The sequence below is a fragment of the Protopterus annectens genome, chromosome 1.part1 (assembly GCF_019279795.1).
Source record: "Protopterus annectens isolate FY-2018-M chromosome 1.part1, PAN1.0, whole genome shotgun sequence".
NCBI classification, from domain to species: Eukaryota; Metazoa; Chordata; order Ceratodontiformes; family Protopteridae; genus Protopterus; species Protopterus annectens.
The window spans coordinates 790,378,145-790,399,969 of NC_056726.1; the positions used below are offsets into that span (position 1 = coordinate 790,378,145).

The 21,825-nt window shown below is 38.1% G+C and overlaps 1 protein-coding gene across 2 annotated transcripts in view; it reads right to left on the reverse strand.

The window, feature by feature from the left end:
* Window positions 1-21,825, reverse strand: part of EPG5 (ectopic P-granules autophagy protein 5 homolog) — a 2,535,958-nt gene that overhangs the window by 2,217,586 nt on the left and 296,547 nt on the right. The window lies entirely within an intron of this gene.

The following is a 21,825-nucleotide window of genomic DNA, read 5'->3' on the forward strand; positions in this document are numbered from 1 at the left end:
ATAGATTCATCACCCAAAGACTCCCTATGCTGTGGAATAAAATCCCGGTATATGTGAGGCAGAGCACCTCGCTGGCCTTGTTCAAGAGAAATCTTGACCAATGGATGGGAGATCGCAGATATACCCCAGGGATTACCTCAGTGTCACTGCTCAACAGAGGCACAGCAAAATAATGGGTATAGTTCCCCATACTAAAGGGGTGGCGTAAGCCACAAAACTATGGGCTAGGCTTGTAAATGCCCTCGGGCAGATAGCCTAGTATGAACCTATGAACCTAAACCTATGAACCTATAAAACCTGGAACTCTCTCCCCAGTGACCTGACCTCCCTACCGTCACTAACACAATATAAAATCAGGCTTAAAACCTACCTCAAATCACATTGGCTGTGCACCTGTCTGAACCCAGACTAACCTCTCACGTCTTCTTCTCACGAAGTTACTAAGTCTTAATGACTGTATAATCTAACTGCCTAATGAAAACCAGAATTATATCTTGCCTTTCAATTGATTGGACTCTCTTTTATATCATAATATGACTCTCAGTCTCCCTACTATGTTAACATATATACTTAACATAAGATACTACAATCAAATGTGTTTTGAAATGAACACATTTCCTTATTTACTAAACTACTTACTCCAATATGTTCTTTCATGCATAAGATAGCTTAACTTTATATGGTACTTCCACCTGTTAAACTTTGAATTGTTTTATTTTTTGATTTAAGTAAAATATCGTTCTGTACTCTCGAGGAGCTTTTCTCCCCGGGCCTCTGCTGAAAATGGATATGTATCCAGCTGGACTAGCCCGGTCAACAAATGTAAAATAAAATAAAAATAAAAATAAATAAATAAAAATTAGAGGCAATGTCAAGGCTGGGTCTTAAGACAAACTTTTTAAGACTGGGTACCAGTGCTGGCGTGGCCAGTCTGGGGCAATCAGAATCATTCTTGGCTTCTCTTGTCTGACCTTTAGGAGTACCTTTGGGAGGACAGACAGAGGAGGAAAGGCATATACTGTTAGACTTTTCCAGCTGAATGACAGAGCATCCACTTTCCATGCATGCTTGTGATAAGTCCTTGTGCAGAATTTCTGTAGTTGGCAGTTGTGAGGGGAGGCAAATAGATCTATGTCTGGGCATCCCCATTCCTTTGTTATCATGCTGAAGACTTGTGGATCCAGTTTCCACTTGTGGGGATCCATGAGGTTTCTGCTTAGTTCGTCTGCCAGAGTATTGTTCTTTCCTGGCAGGAATTGTGCTTGCAGGTGTACTTGATAAGTCAATGCTGTGTCCCACAAAGTCATGGCTTGTCTGCAGAGGGGGAAGGAATGTGTGCCTCCCTGCTCGTTTATGTACCACATTACTGTAGTATTGTCCATCCTTATCAGTAGTTGTTCTGGATGGAGTAGATCCTTGAAAGCTGTCAGGGCATTCTGCACAGCTAGCATCTCTTTTTGATTGATATGTAGATGCATTTGGCTTGTGGACCATGTGCCCTGAATACATTTTCCTGCCATGTGTGCTCCCCAGGCATAATCTGATGCATCTGTTGATATTGACTGCCTGGCTGTGGGTAGAGTGAATGGCTGTCCCTTGTTGAGGTGACAGGCATGTGCCCACCATCGAAACTCCTGTTGCAGGCAAGGAATGAGGGTAATTAATGCTTTCAGGCTTTGACAATGTTGAGTCCAGACACTTTTTAGGTACCACTGAAGTTTCCTCATATGCAGTCTGGCATATGGAATAAGCAGAATTCAGGATGCCATGAAGCCCAAAGCCTGCAGAATTTTTCGTGCAGATAACTGGGTCTTTGTTGCCAACATTTTGAAGTAAGAAGTTAGTTGCCTTTGTTTGTCTGGTGTGAGATAAGCCATCTGGGCAGTTGTATTTAAGCTTGCATCCAGGAATATTATCTCTTGAGAGGGTACTAGTTTTGATTTCTTTTCGTTTACTGTGTACCCTAGGCAAATTAATAATCTTTTTACGAACGCCAGATGTTTTAGTAGAGTGTCCTTGTTCTCTGCTTGTATAAGGCAGTTGTCCAAGTAAGGAAATATTTGAATTCCTCTTTGTCTGAAAAATGCAATTACTGGTGCCAGGCATTTTGTGAAGACCCTGGGCGCAGTAGATAAGCCAAAGGGCAGTGCAGAGAATTGGTAGTGGATTGAGCCAGCTATGAATCTGAGGTATCTTCTGCAAGATTGCTGATTGGGATATGCAGGTATGCCTCTTTTAGGTCCAAAGTTACAAGCCAAGCCTTCTTGCCCAGCATGGGCAGAAGCTGCTGCAGAGTTAACATTTTGAATTTTGGAACGTCCAGAAATGTGTTTAGAATAGACAGGTCCAGTACTGGCCTCCAGGCTTTGTCCTTTCTGGGTACCAAGAAAAGTCTTGAGTAAAATCCTTGTCCCTGCTCTTGCTGTGGTACTTGCTTAATGGCCCTCATGTTCATAAGGGACGAAACTTGTTTTTGTGCCTCTGCCCACTGATTGTGTGGCAGGTTTGGCATACCTTTTGCCTTTGGGAGGGTGTGAAAGTGGAACATGTAGCCCTGGGACACTATATTCAATACCCATTTGCCCTGGGTGATTATGTGCCAATTTTGAGAGAAAAGTGCTAGTTTTCCCACTAAGGGGGCTGCAAGTAGATAAGTACTTGGTGTTGGCAGAGGCAAGTCATTGGGACTGTTTTCTGTATGGCTTGTGCTTTGTCTTCTCCACTTTTGGAAGTAGAAGCGCCCCACTGTTTAGGCCTGTATGAGCCCTGGGGCTGGGATCTGCCTCTGGGACGTCTGTATCTGCCTCTTTGTGGTCTGTCCGACACTGGAAAGGACCAGTTCTTTGTAGGCCAGTTCCTGCTAAATCTTGGTGGCTGAACCTGTAAAAAATCCTTTACTGTTTGCATAGATTTCGCTTTGTCCTCCATTTTCTTCAAAACCTCCTCTGCTTTAACACCAAATAAAGTATCATGCTGTAATGGAGCATTTAATAATTTCGCTTTAACATGATCAGGCAGATTTTGTTCCTTTAACCAACCATGCCTCCTAATGACAGAACCCGTAGCTGCGGCCCTGCAGGAGGCCTCCAGAGAATCAAAACGATATTGCAAGTATGCTTTCCCACTTATTCAGTTGCATGCAATAAATCCTGCATTTCCTTATTTTCTGCACAATCAGAATTGGCCGACATTTTCTGTTTTAACAGTGACATTAAGTATTGCTGATATTTAATCATATGAAATTGACAATTTAAAGCCCTCACAGCCAAAGTAGCAGAAGTGTAAACCTTTTTCCCCCATCTGTCTAGTGCCCTTGAATCCCTGTCAGAAGGGATAGGGTTTTTTGAAGTAGTGGCCTTAACCCCTTTGGGACCCTGAGAAATAGTTTCTGGGTCAGCAGCAGGGTTTTTATAAAGACATTTATGTGAATATGGAACCCTGTAGTATCTGTCTGGTTTAACAGGAGCTGGAGGTAAGGAGTCTGGAGAAAGGCTGGACTCTGAAAATACATCATCTGCAATGTCTAGCACAGGGAGAATAGCAAGAGGCATGTGCTGAGGAAGAAAAAGAAAATATCTAAGCCTTTTCTTTGATTCTGAGTAATCTTGGCTCTCCCAGTGGAAGTGCTCCCTCATGGTATGCAGGGTTTCCCCAAAAGAATAATCCTCAGGAGGAAAGGCTGAAGGAATGGATTCTTCAGCATCAGAATCCTCATAGGGAGGAAGAGAGTATTCCTGTACAGAAGAGGAGTCAGAGGAAATGGAAACCTGATCTGAAGAGTCATAGTCTGTCTCTTGCCTAGGCCTTTTGTCAGGACGGGGATGGGAACCCCTGATCAAGGTGATAAGGTCTTCAGCCATTTTGAGCATCTGTTTCTTAGGCATGGAAGTTTGTCCTGAAGAATGCTGTACTTGTTTCTTTGTCTTTAAAGCTGCTTTAAGTCTTTGCTTTTGAAGCTGAAGTAGGCTTTACATATAGCTGTGTAGGTCTGAAAACACCCTCAGAAGCCGATGCCTGCTCAGCAGCTCCGGACCCATCTGAGGGAATGATTTCCGAGTGTCCATTACCCTGAGTATCCAGAGGCCTAGCTGGCTCCACGTGGGAGTCATCATGGCTCTGAGGTAGCGGGCATCAGGGGCTGCGAAAGCGCCTCACTGAGAACCGGCGAATGGCTTAGCGGAAGCCTCGTCATCGGTTTTGGATCTCGGATGCCTGTCCTTCTCTTTTTTCTTGCGTTTTTTAGAAACTCCAGTCGTCGGCTGTTCCGACGGCATTATATAATTGAATTTTCGGCCAAAGTAATGAAAAGCAAAATCAAACCGGCACTTAATAGTGCGTTGGTTGAATCTAGCATGAAACCGACAGCTAGCAACGTTATGATCAGGGCCTAGGCAAGGAATACAGTAAGAATGAAAATCCTTATGAGGTATTTGCTTCTCACAAGAAATACAATTAACTTTTTCTGACATTGGTCTGGAGCAAGAAAAAAGTTTCCCCAACGGGGTACTTAGCTTTAATGAAGACTTTGGATCTGAAATTCGTCCGTGAAAATCTCAGGAGTCGGCCGACCGGCACTTGCAAACTGCTTTTGCTTCGGGTACCGCGCGGCAAGAAAGACTGGAGAAAATGGCGTCGGCTGCATCTTTTATACCCCTGGTGCACTGACGTCAGGGAAGAGGCAACAGCCACTGATGCTGGACCTAGACTTTGGAATTGAAGCCGACTGCGGGTAGCCTGCCAGCAGGATAACCCAAGAGTAATGACTGCAACAGTGAAACACGATGAACATCAGTAATATTGATGTCAAAAAAAAACTAGGAACGGGTTTTAACATGGGTCGAGATAGGTGTTCAGTGTTATTCCGAACTACAAACATCTCTCCTATCTCGACCCATGTTAAAACCCATTCCTAGATTGTTTTTTTGTCATCAATATTACCGTTTTCGAACTTCCGTGTTCGACGATAGTACAGTCGATGGAGTTTGTTTCGAAATTCTGCACTAACTCCGAGCAGATCTGAGCATTGCCACTTAGATTCTTGACACAGCTAAAGAATGCCTTGTGGTTATCTTTGGAGTCCTTGGCAATTTTTCTTTCAAACCTCGCCTTGGATGATTTTATGAGGGATCATAGTTTCTTGCTGATACTGATCAGGGATGTCTTCCCCTCTTTGGATTTTACTCTTTTCTGTACTAGTTTCCTCCTCCTATTTTATAGCTTGTTTATGGCAGGATTTCACCAGATTGGTTTCCTTTTCTTGGAGGAGTGAGCCTTGGTTTTGCTTCGGATGGCACAATCCATGCATTCTTGTAGCTGCCCGTAGAATGCATTAGTAAAGGATTTTGCAGCTTGGACAGTGTTATCCTTCAACATGGGGGCTTTGAAACTTTCCACCTAGGCCTTAAGTAACGTGAAGTTTGCTTTTGAAAAGTTTTTCACGTGGGCTTTCCTGTCCAGGGTTGGGAGAGGAATATGGATGTCCAAAGTGATTTGTTTATGGTCAGATCAAACCAGTGAGGGGTTGACCTCTGGTGCGGAACACCGATCGCCCATGTTGGTGATGACCAGGTCAAATATGTTGTTACCTCTGGTGGGCGCGCTGACCAATTGAACCAGGGCGTTTGAGTTTATAAATTCTAGGAAAAGTTGGGCAAGGGAGTTAGTATTTGAGTAGTTCTCCCAGTTAATGTTTGGGTAATTGAAATCACCCAATATTAGAATGTTTGGTAGGACCTTTATGTTTCCCAGTGTTTCCAGAAATGTGGAATGGGGGTCCTAGGACATGGTGGGTTATCTGTAGCAGGCTACAATTTGAATTGTTAGTTGCACGTGGATGATCTCTGAAGCATTGTGCTGTGCCACTAACCTGGAGGTGTGGGTATCCTAGATGAATATGGATACGCCCCTGCCTTTTGTATTTTGGTTTGGGTTCTGTGGCCGAAATGTATGGTATGAGTTGTAGCCTGGTAGTGCTGGGGTGCTCTCTGGAGCCTTAAACCGGGTTTCTCTTACTGCACATATATCGATTTTCTCCATACTGAGGAGTGCTTCGAGTGCGTGCATTTTGAGATTTAGACTTCTGGCATTGAACAGCACTACCCTCAGTTTTTTGTTATTTGTGCTATTTACGGTGGTGTGTTTGTCTTTTCAGCCTTGCCTAAAAAAGGCACTATGGGGGTGGCAAGAGCCTTGGTAAGAATTCGAAAGCCTAAGGGTGACAGGAGCAAGCCATCTCTAGCGAAGCAGCATGGCTTGTCGAGCATGTCATCTGAGGCAGACAGACACTGGATCCCCTTTGAATGACACCAGAAATTAGCCAATTGTTGAAATTGAGAATTTTTTCTTTATACTGTGGTATCATTCTTGGTGAGGGCAGGATGCTACTCAGGGTCAGGGTCATACCGGCCTGGGCTACGTGATCAGAGAGCTCTTCCATGTCTCTTTTCATGTAGTCCAGGGAGGTACTGCTCAGGTCATTTACACCAACATGGACAATGGCAGTCATATTTCTACTTGTTCTGGAGTGACCTGAATGCTTGTGTTATGTGGCGGATCCTGGCACCCGACAGGCAGCTAACAGTAACCTTTTCCTTATTGAGCCTAGTGAGCGGGACGTCAGTGTGCCTGACTATAGAGTCACCTATTACTAGTAAGTTGCCTTAAGGGCGGTGACTGCATGGCACACTGGTTTTGTGATGTATGTGTTTCATGGTTTGTGTTGGGGGGGTGGAGGTTGCTTGGATGTTTGCTTTGGAGGTCTCTGTTGGTTTTGCAGATTTTTATTTAGAGCTTCCGAGTATGTTTCCATGTATTTATGTGTGTTTTTTGCCGGTACTGGTTTAATGGGTCTAAGTAAGACTGGTGGTGTGATGCAAGTATTTCCCTTCTCCTCTTGACTGTCTGATTCAGTCTTGGGTTGAAAGAGCTTAGCCTCTAGTTTGGCTGTATAACTGCATCTCTCGCATGTATTAGTGTTTGGTGGTAGGAGGAGGGGGTTGTCTGTGTACATGAGGTAGTTGTAACATTGCCTCAAAATGCCCAGATTCACCAGTTAGACTGGAGAGTACACCTGAAACTGCCCTTTGGACATGCCTGGATAGGTACAGTGAACTGTTTTACTGGATGCCTGGTAAGGTCAAACAGAGAGCCTTGTCCTACTGTACAGTACAGGAGGGTCTAGTGCTAGGGTTTATAAGTGCTTGCTATAAGTTTTGAGCAAGTGCCAGGCTGAGAAATGAATGGCTTGAGTGCTTAAGTTGAAAGTTTGTCTAGTTCCAAGGGAAAAATTGAAGAAAAGACTTTGTGGAGCCGGGAATAGCTTTACTCTAGCTAACCAGCGCTGCCCGGTGCGCAAAACCGGGCAAATATGGTATTTATAGCAGGGAAATGAAAGAGATAGAAATTAGCCCAAAATGGCCAATAAACTACTCATTTCTGGACTGAAACCACTCCTCCAGGAACAGATAGGCTGCTCAAAGCTCCCCTCTCTCACAGGTAGAAATTCCTTCTATCCATGTAAGGTACGGGCAAACACAGAGATTTGTAACACAGCCCTGAATTCAGCACTAACTTGAAAACTACTAGCTTAGAAAGGTGGGAAACAAGTATATATACATATATATGTTTGTCTTTTCAGCTTTTCCCGGTTAGGGGTCGCCACAGAGGAACTCCGATCCGCTAATGATTGGCAACAGATTTTTATGGTGCCAAGTTGCCAACCCGACGCCCAACCTTCAGCGAAGGCATGCCCATTCACACATGTCTTTCGGATGCCACTTGACTGCATGGAGGACATGCAGACTCCACACAGAAGGCACTCCAGCCGAGAATCAAACAGGAGAACCTCCTGCTGTGAGGCAACAATGCTACCGCTGTACCACCACAGCTAACGAAACATGTATATGTATATATATATATATATATATATATATATATATATATATATATATATGCAGTGGTGGTGCTGCGGTAGCATTGTCGCCTCACAGTAAGACGTCCTGTTCGAATCTCAGCTACAGCGTCTTCTGTGTGGAGACATGCGTGAATGGGCGTACCTTTGTTGAAGGTTGTGTGTCAGGACCGGCAACTCGGCAAGTAAAAATCTACTGCCAATCATTAGCGGACCGGATTTCTGCTATGGCGACGCCTAACCGGGAAAAAACGAAAGACACAACAACAAATAAACAAATATATATATATATATATATATATATATATATATATATATATGTAAAAACGACCGGAGAAACTACAATGCAGAAAATAACTTATAAAAAACACAAACTACTGTACTGAACACTAGAGGCAAAAACAAAATTAAGAGAAACAGGTATTTAGCGCTTTCATCCCTTTTATTGTTTCGTGGGACTTCTTCAGAAAAAAGTAAAAAAAAAAAATGATATATATATATATATATATATATATACATATATATATATATATATATATATATATATATATATATATATATATCCCCCCCAGAAAATAAAGCAGATACACTCTGAAAAACAGTTTAAAAGCACAGAAAAGGATACTTATTTTTATATATCACAGATCAGAGTTGTAGTCAATGCCCCCAGTAATAAAGTAGGAAGAAACACAAATACAGTAAAAAACAGATGAATAAAGTGCAATTTCTTTTATATATATATATATATATATATATATATATATATATACACATATATATATATATACATACACACACACACACATATGTATATATATATATATATATATATATATATATATATATAAAAAAAACAATAGAAAACAAACTGATTTAAACAAGTTACCCAATTAACCAGACAAAAGCTCAAAACTGAGCCCTCTTCCAGCAGTCTTCAATCAGTCAAGTTCTAACTGCATACCCCTGCTTACTAGGGTGCAGGGGAACCTTCTCCAAAAAAAGATGGCCTGGATCAGTGTTCAAGTTATACAAACAAAGCTAGATTCAGCAGGCCTGAATCTGGTCTATGCTACAGCAACAAGGCCACCAATTTCAGAAAGAAACAGTTCAAATAAGCAGTCACAATAAGCTTGTGACCAGAAAGTCCCAGCTCAGAAGGGCCGAATCCAGCCTCTCCTCCCACAAGAGTGCAGACCACAAACCTTCCTAATGTAGAATAACTGGCCTGAAGCCCAAGTGCTTAAGCCAGAACTAATACACTTTTAGAATAGCAGACACTGGGCCTTCTATCAGCAATTCCCAGCTTAAAAGGATGTAAGCTACCTGTCCTACCACAACAGTGCAGACCACAAACTTTCTTAATGTAAAACAGCCTATATGAAAGCCCAAGTGCTTAAACCAAAAGACAGAATAACAGTTACAATTTAATCAGGCTACGACCAAGCAGTAGTAAATGCAGCAGAATAAATAAAATTGAGTAATTTTAAGAAAAGCAAAATAAAGTAGGAGGAAACACAAATACAGTAAAAGCAAATGAATAAAGTACAGCAAGTTTTAAGTGCAAGAAGAGACAAAGGAAGAACCTAAGTGGGCTGGCCTTCTCAAATCTTATCTCTGTATTAAGTAGAGTGAACACCAGACTCGGAATATGATCTAACTGTACTCAGTTAAGTGAGCAAATGAGATAGACCCAGGAGGAGTGTTCTAATACAGACTGACAGGAGGGGCGGGCAATTCCAGAGCCACCAACACTAATACCAACACAGGAACAGGGAGGGAATGAGGGTAGGGAACTAACTGCAGAGAGACACACAGCACACTGTTCAGAAACACACAATTAGGAAACAGAAAAAGATGAAAATACAGTACTTTTAAAACTGCAAGTTTGCACTTAACAAAAGACTAAAATTCACTACTGCCAGTTTCACTTAGCTTCAGCTTGTAATGCAGATGTTTGTAGCCAAGCAAGTCTCTCAGTAGTTGAACATAAAATGATCTCTCAAACTTTGTGGCTAGCACTTAAAACTACAGAGGAATCCCTCTAGGCTATTAAATATCAGATAAAGAAGTGATACTAACACCCCCTTATAGCAAAATAACTGCAGAGAGACACACATTAACTGCCAAATATCACCTGTCTCTAACTCTGGCAAAATTAAGCCTTCCATAAATATTTCCACTTGTGTGTTTTCTTGGTTTCCACATTCCACTACTTTATAGAAATTTTCATAATATGTTCTAAATATCTTTAGTACCTCTATAAGATTTCTGATTATTTTTCTTGTTACAGGGTCCCGAAACTTGGCAACTTTTTCTTCTTCTTCTTGCCTAAGTCATCGTGCTAAATGTTTTTCTGCTGTGGAACTGATATCAAAAGTGACTTAACAACAACATTTCCAAACTTATGCATACTGTGACACCTCTGCACTGGCCCAGTAATAAAGGAGCCTGAATCCTCACCACTAGCACCATTGAGGAATGTGTACATTGGGAGGATGACAAGTACACACAATTTCCCTTTACAGCACATAGAGATCACAGTCAGTCTGTGGCTGGTTTCTCCCTCATTCTGCAGATTCCCAATAAGACTCCCCACTGGTACAGCTATAGGGTTAAGATCTCAGCAGAGTGGTCAAGCCAAAATCTCCAGCACCCTCTCTTTCCAACCAGTGCTTTGTATCTCTGCCCAAGTACACACACACACACACACACACACACACACACACACACACACACACACACACACACACACACACACACACACACACACTCCTGGGAAAGTCTGGCACAGGTTTACTAGCTATGCCCCCTTCTGCACAGACTAAAAGGTAGTTATCACTGCCATAAACCAACTCTTTATCAGCTACTATATGGCCCTTACAAAGGGTGACCAATTCTACTGTGTAATGATACTATTATCCAAATGGTAAGTGTGACCAAGACTTTCAATGCTACTGAAGTGGCCTATACAGTGTCACCAAACACATATACTCTAAGAGCTTAAATCTCTCTAAACAAACCAACCAACCACAAATAAAATGCTGAAATATGTTTAATAATAAAAGAACAAGACAAATACTCCAGCAACCCAGTACCTACAGAGTTCAGAATCACAAGAAATATTTTAAAACAACGTTGCAGGACAGTCTCCAATAAATACAGAAAACATCTAAACTAATCTTCACTATATTCCTAACTATCTCTAAAATAAATACTATACCTAAATAACTTACTTACAGAGCAAGTCAAATGCAGATGAGAAGTGCTGAATGGATGCTTTCAAATACAAGACAAGATACACAATGCACAGTCTTAGAGTTCCCAAATTAATATCAAAACATTACTGCTGGGTCAGCTGGATGACATCACTATTTGTCACCTGCCTTTCAGTTCCCAAGCTAACAGATACTAACAGAAATTTTAGCATCTCTGTGTGAGACATACATATCTCTCAGAGGTTTGCCTAGAACTGGAAGTCATAAAACAGTTAAACACTTTTACATTTTAAATCTAGTAATTATTTCTGTTTCAAGACAATAGAAAGAAACCTCTAGATGTAGACATCCAGTCTCCTTCAGTGAAACTGAGAGATAAACACAATCGTAAAACAATTCACTTATTTTCTTAAGAGTTTGCAAGTTAACTCTGCTCTTTTCAAACAGGGTACACTGTGGTTACATTCTTGAAGCTCAGTACAGAACATACAGTTTAACACACACTTCTGCACCATTAGTTTAACATACACACAATATATGGTTCTCTTACACTTGTGAGACGAGCATATAAATCATATTAATGACAGTCACAAATGACATATGATTATTTACAAAAGGTCAGATAGCTGGGCTGGCAGTGTCACATTTCTATATAAATCATATTAATATTTTCAAGTGACATATAATTATTTACAAAATTCCAGCTAGTGGGGCAGGCAGCATAGATAACTGATAATGCCTGTAAACTTCTCATCTCAAAGTTGGTAATAAAAAAAACGGATACTAACATAGCAAAAGCATGACAGAATCTTTGTATATTTCATCCAGAATACACTGTTCAGCTGCCTGTGGCATTGTAAAATGTAAAAAAAAAGACTTTTTCATGTCTTTCATCAACATATGTCAAGCTTCTTTTCATAAAAAGAAAATTGTCTATAATTCAAGCAAAAAACATGAATCTAAATTCCACATCTAAAAACCAAAACATATTTATCTCAACTTGTTCGCTCCAATGGAGCTCTTTTTAGTTTGTACTCCAACTTCTAATGAGCATGGCCTCAGCCTTTTAAAAATATTAAAATATCATCTCATAGTTTAAACAAATGTTCTTATCTGTAGAACCATACATATTACTAGAAAATAAAGACAAACAATTAATTTCAAAGTAATCTTTACATTGGTTACATTAACAAATTTCTAGTACAAAAAACACAGTGAAAATTAATTTTGTATTACTGTACAATCTCAGCAATATTCAAGCAAAACACAGACTGGCAGTTGTATTTTATTCTTACCGCTGTGAGTTTCATGTGAGGCTAAGTAGTTCTGCCTGTGTCACTTGATCATTGAGATATTTAGAAAAATATTACAATTACAACAATTCAAATAAATAGTATACAAATAATATATAAAACCTGTTTAGTTGCAGAAGATAGGGGTTAAACCACTGTGATTGCCATCAAGTAAGTTTTAAGATGAAATCTTCTAATATCTTGCATGTAGCATGGTTTTTGGAGTTAATAATGCAAATAGGAACAAGCAATACTTGATGTCTAGACACATCAGTAGGATGTTACTGAAGAAAACCCTTGCGGTATCAGTGGGCTATAATTAATTAATTATATACATGTGATCAAGACACTTCATATCTCCCATCTTAGCAGAACAGTATCACATTATATTAATTTAACTTGCTTCTAACCAGTCTTTCTTATCTTATTACAATGTAAACCATGGATTCATTACAGCCAAGATAAAACACCTTCTTGCTTTAATAAATTCAACATATACACTAATCACTGATAAAACTCCCCACCTAGCATGTAAAAGGTCCAACTGCACACTATACAAAATTTCATTATAACATAACATACAATTTACATAATAAATTTTTATACAAATATTAGAAAAACAATTGTTTTTACTTACAACCACAAGAGTGCAATAGAAACCAAAAAAAAAAACACAACACCATGCCTCTAGAAGAACACCAGGAGAGAAATATTCTTAGTGTACTCCACTTTAATGACCACTTTCGTCCACATAGACTTCCTCAGAAACAGAATTTCACAATACAAATACACTTATAAAGCATACCAATTACAAAACCAATATCATAATAAGTTAATTAATTATCCCAATTAAAATAAAAGCAACAGAACATAAAAACTTATTGAATACAACATGAATATATTGTATTATGTCAGTACATCTCCTACGAGTTTTTTAAAAACATTTGATGTTGATAATGTTGTTTAAAAAAGGTTTATGATCTGCCTTCAATTTAATTTGCCATCTGGCTTCCCTTTGTTCTAAATAGGCTTTGAAATCTCCCCCTCTTCTATCATGTTGACCTTGTTCCAAGATGGAAAATAAAAACTTATTAAAACCTAAGCATTCCACACTATGCTTATATAGGGCACTATTCACATCATTCTTCTAATGCTATACACATGTTCCCTAATCCTTTTAAATAACTGTCTGGTAGTCACACCCACATAAAATTCCAGACATTTGTCACAAATGGCCACATAAACAACTCCCTGAGTTTTACAATTAAACACCCCTGGAACCCCAAGGGTGTAATCTAAATGGGAAAGTTCTATATATGGTCCTACTAGAATATACCTACACACAGAACAACCACAACATTTATACATACCCTTAGGTTTATCAGAAAGGAAAGTAGGGTAAAAATTTGAACTCGTGTCCCTCCCGTTCTCTAATATAGTTTTCAAATTTTAATCATTTCTATAAACAAACTTGGGTTTGGGACCTACTGCTTTCAATAAATCTGAATTGCTCTCTATAATTTTCCATTTTTTTTCGATAATATTATGTAGCTCTGTTCCATCTGAGGTAATTTGTAAATTAAAACACAAATGATCATTGTCATTGTGTCTATTGCTATTGTTGCCACCATCTACGCTTGAGCCCTTCTTCAGAATAGGATAATAATGACTCTCTCTTCTGTCTCACACATATTTCTAACTCATTTAAATAATCTAACTCGTACCCCCTGTGGCTGAAGAGTTCAATAATGAATTGAAAATCCTCAGCCAACAGTGAATCTTCACTGGTCATACGGCTAGCTCTAATGAATTGCCCTTTTGGTATATTCTTTTTAATAAAAGTGGGATGTTGGCTGGAAGAATGTAAATAGCTATTCATGAAGGTCTTTTTTCTATGAATTTGACTGACAAAAGTCATGGTGTATTTTACTTCAAAACAAATAAACACCCAAGTAATTAATCTCAAAACCTGTGTCACCTAACACAAATTTAAGAAATTCCGATTTGACATTCAATTTGGCTACAAAGGACTCCACAGAATGAAAATCACCTGTGGAAATGAACACCAAGTCATCAATAAATCTTCTATAATAAATAACATTAAATTCACTTATTAATGGGTTCAGAATCAAATATTCCCACCACCCTATGACTATGTTAGCAAAACAAGGTGCTGCTGGGGAACCCACAGCAACACCCCGGCCCTGCTTATAGAATTGTCCATTAAACAAAAAATAATTGTGTGGAAAAGTATCTCTAATAACTCACAACAAAAGTTTATGCTGTTATTAGTCATGTTAGTAAATTAAGTTAAATATGCCCCAACATACTCTATTCCCTCGGCATGAGGAATAGATGTGTACAAAGATGTTACATCTACAGTAAACATTTTTTGAGAATGGCATTCAAACATAGGGGTTACCCGTTAGGTATGCTGGATGATTTAATTCATGAAGTTAGGAGAAAAAGAGCCAACCAAGTTTATGTACCATTGTTGGCTATGAAATCTGTTATTGTTGAAGACAATTTAACTCTTGGAGAGCCAGTTTGTCAATGTATTGATACGATGATACCGGATGTACGAGGTGAAAAGGTGGCTAGTTGCTTTATTACTACTTACTGTATACAGAGTTTTTCTTGTATAAATATAATTAAGAAGAACTGGGGTTTGTTTAGACCAAACCAGAGTTTATTGAACAAACTTGGGCAGGGGCCGAAAATAGTTTAAGTGAGGCAAAAATTTGAAAAATGTATTAGTATATAATCCAAGCCCTTTTGTTACAACATCAGGCATGGTAAAATGTGAAGCCTGTAATATGTGTAAGCATATAGAAATAATTAACTCATTTACTGTCAATGGGTTTATATATAGATTACAGGGCAAGTTTAACTGTAATTCTAAAGAAATTGTTTATTTGGCTAGGTGTATGTGTTGTTCTGCCTTCTATGTTGGTAAGACGGAGCGTAAACTCCGTGATAGAATCTATGAACATATTTATGCTACAAGTCACAAGAAGGCAGACAACGCTCTAGCCAAACATATTGCTATGTTCAGTAATCATTATTTTAAATTTTTGGTTATTGACAGTATTACATGTAGTTTTAGAGGTGGCCCATTTGCACTTAGATTATATGAATTAGAACTGAAATGGCAAATTAGGCTAGATGCTTGTAATACACCCGGTCTGAATGATGCAATTTCTAGTAGTAGTTTATTGAAATTGAAGAGTTTAGAGAGATGATTTTTGGCATGATTATTTGTGAGAATGTTTTATTAATGTTCTATTAATGTGTGCTTTAGAAATTTATGAATAGAATTGTTACCTATTCTAACTTGGAAATTTAGTGACGTGCACTTTAAGTGGTTAAATTAATTTGTTTAGCTAATTATTTTATTTTCGTGCCTTTTTGTGCTGCTTTTAATATAAATGTAACTGGAGTACTTTTTAATGTCTTCTGAAGAAGGCTGTGTTGTTTCAGTCAAAAAGCGTTTAAATTCATTTATTAAATTGGAGTGTGGTCACCAGCGTCGGTTGGTTTTCTTTTGGTTTTCTCAGTTTGTCGTTGGATTTGTGTTTATCTACAGTAAACATGACATGTCTGGAAGGATCAAACTGAAAATTTTGACTAAATAATCTAATACTGTTCAGAAAATCCCACAAGTCTTTTAAAAAAGAATCCATTTTCTGCATCAGTGGATTTAATACAGCATCTACTAACAAGGACATTCCCTCTGTAACATAGTTTGGGGCTGAAATAATAGGCCGAAATGGTGGATCTACCATATTTGTGTTTTGGGAATGCCAAATAAAACCCCCACATTGGGATTTTCAATACTATAAAAATTATAAGTTTCCTGGTCCAAGTTTCCACACATTAAGCTGTCATACAAAAAACTTGAAATTTATTTATAACATTTAAAAATGTCATTAGCTGTTACTTTTTTATATTCTACTTCATTACTTAACACTTCTTCAATTTTCTGAACATAACTAGCTTGGTTCATGATTACTAACATTCCACCCTTGTCAGTCTTCATGATCCAGCTGTTTTTATTATCAGACAGTTCTTTCATGGCTGTTCTCATTTCACTAAGTTATCAAAAAATAATTCTTGTTACCTTTGATGTTTCTGTTAGTATTTTCAACCTGCTTTCTTATTTCACTTTCACAAGAAGTTTCAAAAACGTTTATAGTGTGCAATAACACTGGATTATAACAAGATGATGTAATAAAAGGAGATGTGGTACTCTTAACATCTTTCAAAATGTATGTGAGATTTAAACTTCTAGTGCATTTTTTCAAATCTAGAATCACATGAACCACATTAGCCTTTCTTGTAGGAACAAATGTTATATCCATCTTCAATAGCTTAGTTTGAAACTCATTCAACAGAAAATCAGACAGATTTAAAATGTCACAGTCTAACCTTGCCTTTTTTATAGTTTTTACTCGCAGTCCGTCGACGAATCCAACAGTAACTTCCCTTTCTTCCTGGTCACCATCTGTTTGGATTTCAGCTGTCTCTGTTCTTTCCCCACAGCTAATAAAGTCTTAGGTCTGGCTGCTGCTTCATTTTCGACGTTTTCCAAACTGGAACTGAAGACGCCACTAGAAATTAATCCTGCAGGACCACTAGAACCACTGGACTCTTCAGTATCAGAACGCTGCTGATTTCTTCACCGTCGTCGTGCACTGAACCGTTACCAGCTGAATATAAAACTTCCGTGACTGGACCAACACTCCTTCCTCTGTCATATTTAAGGTGGACCGAATGTTGTATGTGTGGTTTGTTGTAGGAAGAAAAATTTCGTTTATCAGAGCTTAAAAAGATTTTTTTACCCTACTTTCCTTTCTGATAAACCTAAGGGTATGTATAAATGTGGGAGTGATAAATATGGGTGTGATAAACTAAGGATGTCATTAACTTTTGCCAGTAATATTAGTACAGTTTGTGATGTTATTAATAGGAACTGAGGTATTTTTTCTAGTGTGGATAGACTGAAAGATGTGATTGATAAAAAAACGAATTTTACCTTTCAAAATAATAGATCTCTGAAGAGCCACCTATGCTATAGGTCTAATGAGCCAAATCACTTGAGTAAGTCTGATAGGACAGGCACATATGCCTGTAGAAGTTGTATGGCTTGTACATATATTCGCTCAGGTAGTAATTTTATGCATCCGCATATAGGTTTTAGATTTAATAGCACCCATTATGCAGACTGTAAGACGTCCAATGTCATTTATTTAGCATACTGTGTGAGCTGTTTTTTATTCTATATTGGTAAAACCAACAGGCACCTTAAAGATAGAATATTGGAGCACTATCGAGATATGAAAAATGGTACAAAGAGTAGTGCTCTGGCCATGCATAATAAAAAAGAAGGATCCTGTCATATATTTAAATTTTTAGTTCTGGAGATTTTAACTACACTGAAGCTGCTGAATAGAGATGGATCATGTTATTTAGTGCTGATAAACTCCCTGGTTTAAACAATAAGGTATCGATTAAACCTTTTTTTAAAGACTAGGCCTCTTAAACATTAAGTTGTAATATGAGTATTTTGCTATTTATGATTATTATTAACATATAATGATGGCAATATAAAGCATATAATGCGGGTGGCGCAGTGGTGCAGCGTTTAATGCTGTCGCCTCACAGCAAAAGGTTCTCTGGTTCGATTCCTGGCTGGGGTGCCTTCTGTGCGGAGTTTGCATGTTCTCCCTGCGTTCACGTGGGTTTCCTCCGGGTACTCCGGTTTCCTCCCACATTCTAAAGAATGCTTCTGGAGCATTTCTCCCCGGGCCTCCGATGAAAACAGGATCTGTGGAACCTAGTCGGACTTTCCCGGTCAACAAATGTTAAATATAAACAAATAAATATATTTATTCTGCATCTTATTTATTATTTTTGATTAGTATTACAAGTAAGATATATTGACATTTAAGCTTCATTTTTAAATGTATTGATGTCACTGTGTTTTTAAATGCTGATTGTTTTTAATTAATGTTACTATTTAAGCCTTGGAATGTTTTTTATCTGAAGTCTGAAGAAGAGGTTGAATCCTTGAAAGCGCTTACATTATGAATAAATTTTGCTGCTGTGGTACGGCCGGCGTTTCTTGTTCGTTTTTAGTCTTGACATTCTTTGACTGCTGGGATAAAAATGTACTTTTTTGCCTGATGTACAGTGAATAATCATTTTTCACAAACAATCTGCTCTCTCCAATTTTTTAATACTTTTCCATTCTGCCGGTAACAACTCCTTCTATTGGTATGACTGCACTATTACAAATACAGGTCTTGGCTGCCATCTCATGTCCAGATATGGACCATGCACACAGTGTGCCCTCTCAGTTATGACATCTTACTGTGGAAGATTAGACTAGTTGCTTATCTATATGTTCATAAAATTAATGTAGGCTGTACTTTCCAATTTCTCTGTTTCAGCAAAAAAAATCTTGTGTGTGCTCTAACTTAATTCTTGTTTTTGAAACTGCTCTTTTTGAGAAGTGTCATGCTCAGCCAGCCTTTGTTTTCATTTTAGCCTCTAATGTTTGAAGTTTTTATCAGTTTATCTGAATAGCTAGTTATTTTTTTCTATTATTTCCAGCCTTTTGTTATTTGACTTTATACATTCCTTAGGTGTTTCAATTATTTTAAATACATCTTGAGTGCATTTGATTTATGTGTTTCCTTTAAATTGCTGGGAACTATCTCGTGTACCAAACTTTTGATAAACAGCTGCAAGATTCTTTCCAGACACAATTATTCTTCCTTTTCTGTTTAATTTTCTTTTACTTTTTGCAACTTCATTACTTGCTAGCATCCACGCTGTGTAAATACTAACCAGTAACTAAATGTTTCCCAAATTTATAAATTGTGGCTTTTTTTCTGAATTTCAGTTTTTCACTCTGGGAGAGCTCCAATCAACCTGCTGATCAGTGAATAGCCATCTTGCAAGGATCAGGGGAGTCTCCCATGTTTATCTCCATAACATATATAGTTTTCTCTGTTTAATAGTATTTTGGCATTTATATCTTATTTTACTACTAAATTAAACAAATGAAAATCTACAAGCCTACACCTTTGGCTGACATTTACTGTGTATAATATAACTACTTCTGAACAGGTTTTTCTCCAGTCCCGTTTCACAGTTAGTTTAATAATTTCAAAACCATTTCTATTTTGTTTTTTTTACTTTTGGCCCTGTTGATTTCTGACTGAAAATGTTGAGATTGAACATCTACGTTTCTGATCACAATATAACAGGTTTGGTGCAAAACTATGAATTTTTTCACTGCATATCAAAATCAAATATCTTACACTTCAGTATTACTGCCTTCACTCTTCCCACTTGCTTAGCCATTTCCACTGCGGACCAGACTGTGGCGTTTACTCCCAGCAGTATTTTCTTTCTAAGATGCATTCTGTACTGCAAGCTATCATTCTGCCTGTAACATGCTCAAACTATTATCTAACTTAGTTAATCAATCTACAAAAGCGTACAAGACACTAACAACGAGAATTTGCTCTCTATTATACATGGTGGCTGCTGTTGTCTACTGTAACAATGGCACAATAAAGTCACTAACACTCATTCTGTTTTCTACTGAGGTACTGTCTCTCACACCAACCACAACCTGAATGTTCACTTCGTCATCCCATGCAAATGTTACTGTAATCATTTATTTTTCCTCTTTGAGATATAGAAATTCTTGAGAAAAAATATAAGCCACAGAGAACTAAAGTTAGGTCAACAAAATGGCATTATGTGCTCTATTATTTGAGCTACAAGCTTACACAGTTTTCAACCTGAAACTTTCCTAACACAAGCAGGAAGGGACATTTCTACTTCATAAGCCTCAAGTTCAAAATCCCTAAACAGAAAAGACTGAAAACAAAGAAGTATGAAACTAAAATCTCAAATAACACTGAAAGTGAATTACAACATAGATTATTTCACTCATAGGACAAAAGCTACACTCGCTAAATTCCCCATTCCTTATTTATTCCATTACAAATGTCATACTATGTTGGGGGCGAATGACAGAATACAATTACTCCTCTTTTTTTTCCAACACTGAGGGACCTTAGGGCAAAATAAAATATCCAGTGCTGTGGGTAGTGTTGCAGAATATGAAGGACCCAGCTACCTAGCTACCTAGAAGTCTGTAATCCAATGGTAGAGGTTAAACAGGAAAAAAGGGGGACCAAATGGAGAGATGACAAAATAAGCAAAAGGAGAGAAGTATTGCTGGAATTTAATTCAGACTCCAGTCTTGGTGAGTACCTATACAAAGTGGATGCTATTTTTCACAAAATCTCACCAAAATGGCAGGAATATATAGATTGCATTTTACACAGCATATATCATGGACAGAAGTAGGTTAAAAAAATAAAGATAGCTGGGTGCAGAAGTCCCAGGATAAAAAAGTACCTAATTCTGGTAGGTGCACTGGTACCAGGACTAGAAAAAAATGAGTGTAAAATCCTCAAGACATGGAAACATTCCTAAAATGGAGCTATCCCAGGCCCAGAGGGAGGATAGCCCCCTGTTGTAGAAGGAAATAGCAGTCCGCAAAAAAAAAAAAAAATCACAAAAACTGAAAGGTCAAAAAAGAGCCACCATACAGATGATAGAGTGGACTACTGAGGATAAGAAAGACATTATATGTATTGTTACTATTATGAAAGAAGCCCAGATTTTCCAGACAAAAGATATACAAAAATATTAAGAAAGAAATTAGAGGAAAGTAAAATACTTCCACAAGAAAAACTGTCAGAAGCTTAAATAAAAATATATGTTCATTATTATAACAGATCCATGAAAAACACTATATAGACCAAGAAACTTTGCTCCATTTGGAAAAGGAAGCAAATAAGAAAGTGCAGAAATTTAAAAAACACAATTTAGAGATGTTTGAAAGGCATAAAAAGAAATATGGACATGGGAAAGAGAGAGATCTGATATGGTGCAATATTTATGCAAAGGAGAAAGCCAAATTAAGCAACACAAGAAAGGCAGCCAAAAAGATCTTCGAAGAGAAATTTAGACAAAGGCATCCACACATGGAAAATTTCACAATAAAAAAATAAGATCCCAAAGACGGAATGTAGAACAGAAGATTAGTCAAGCAGAAGTTAAAAAAATAGAAGCTGAACTTATGGAATATTTGTGAAGTGAAGGATTCAGTGTACAAAATCTAACACAGGTCATATCACAGCATGATTGAGCAACTAGTCCCCAAAGTAAGGAGATACAAGAGGAGCAGGAGACATCTAAAGAAGAAATATGGACATGGGAAAGAAAAAGAGATTTAATATGGTGCAATATTTATGCAAATGAGGAAGCAAAACTGATCAATACAAAAAGAGCAGCACCAAAGATATTTGAAAAGAAATAC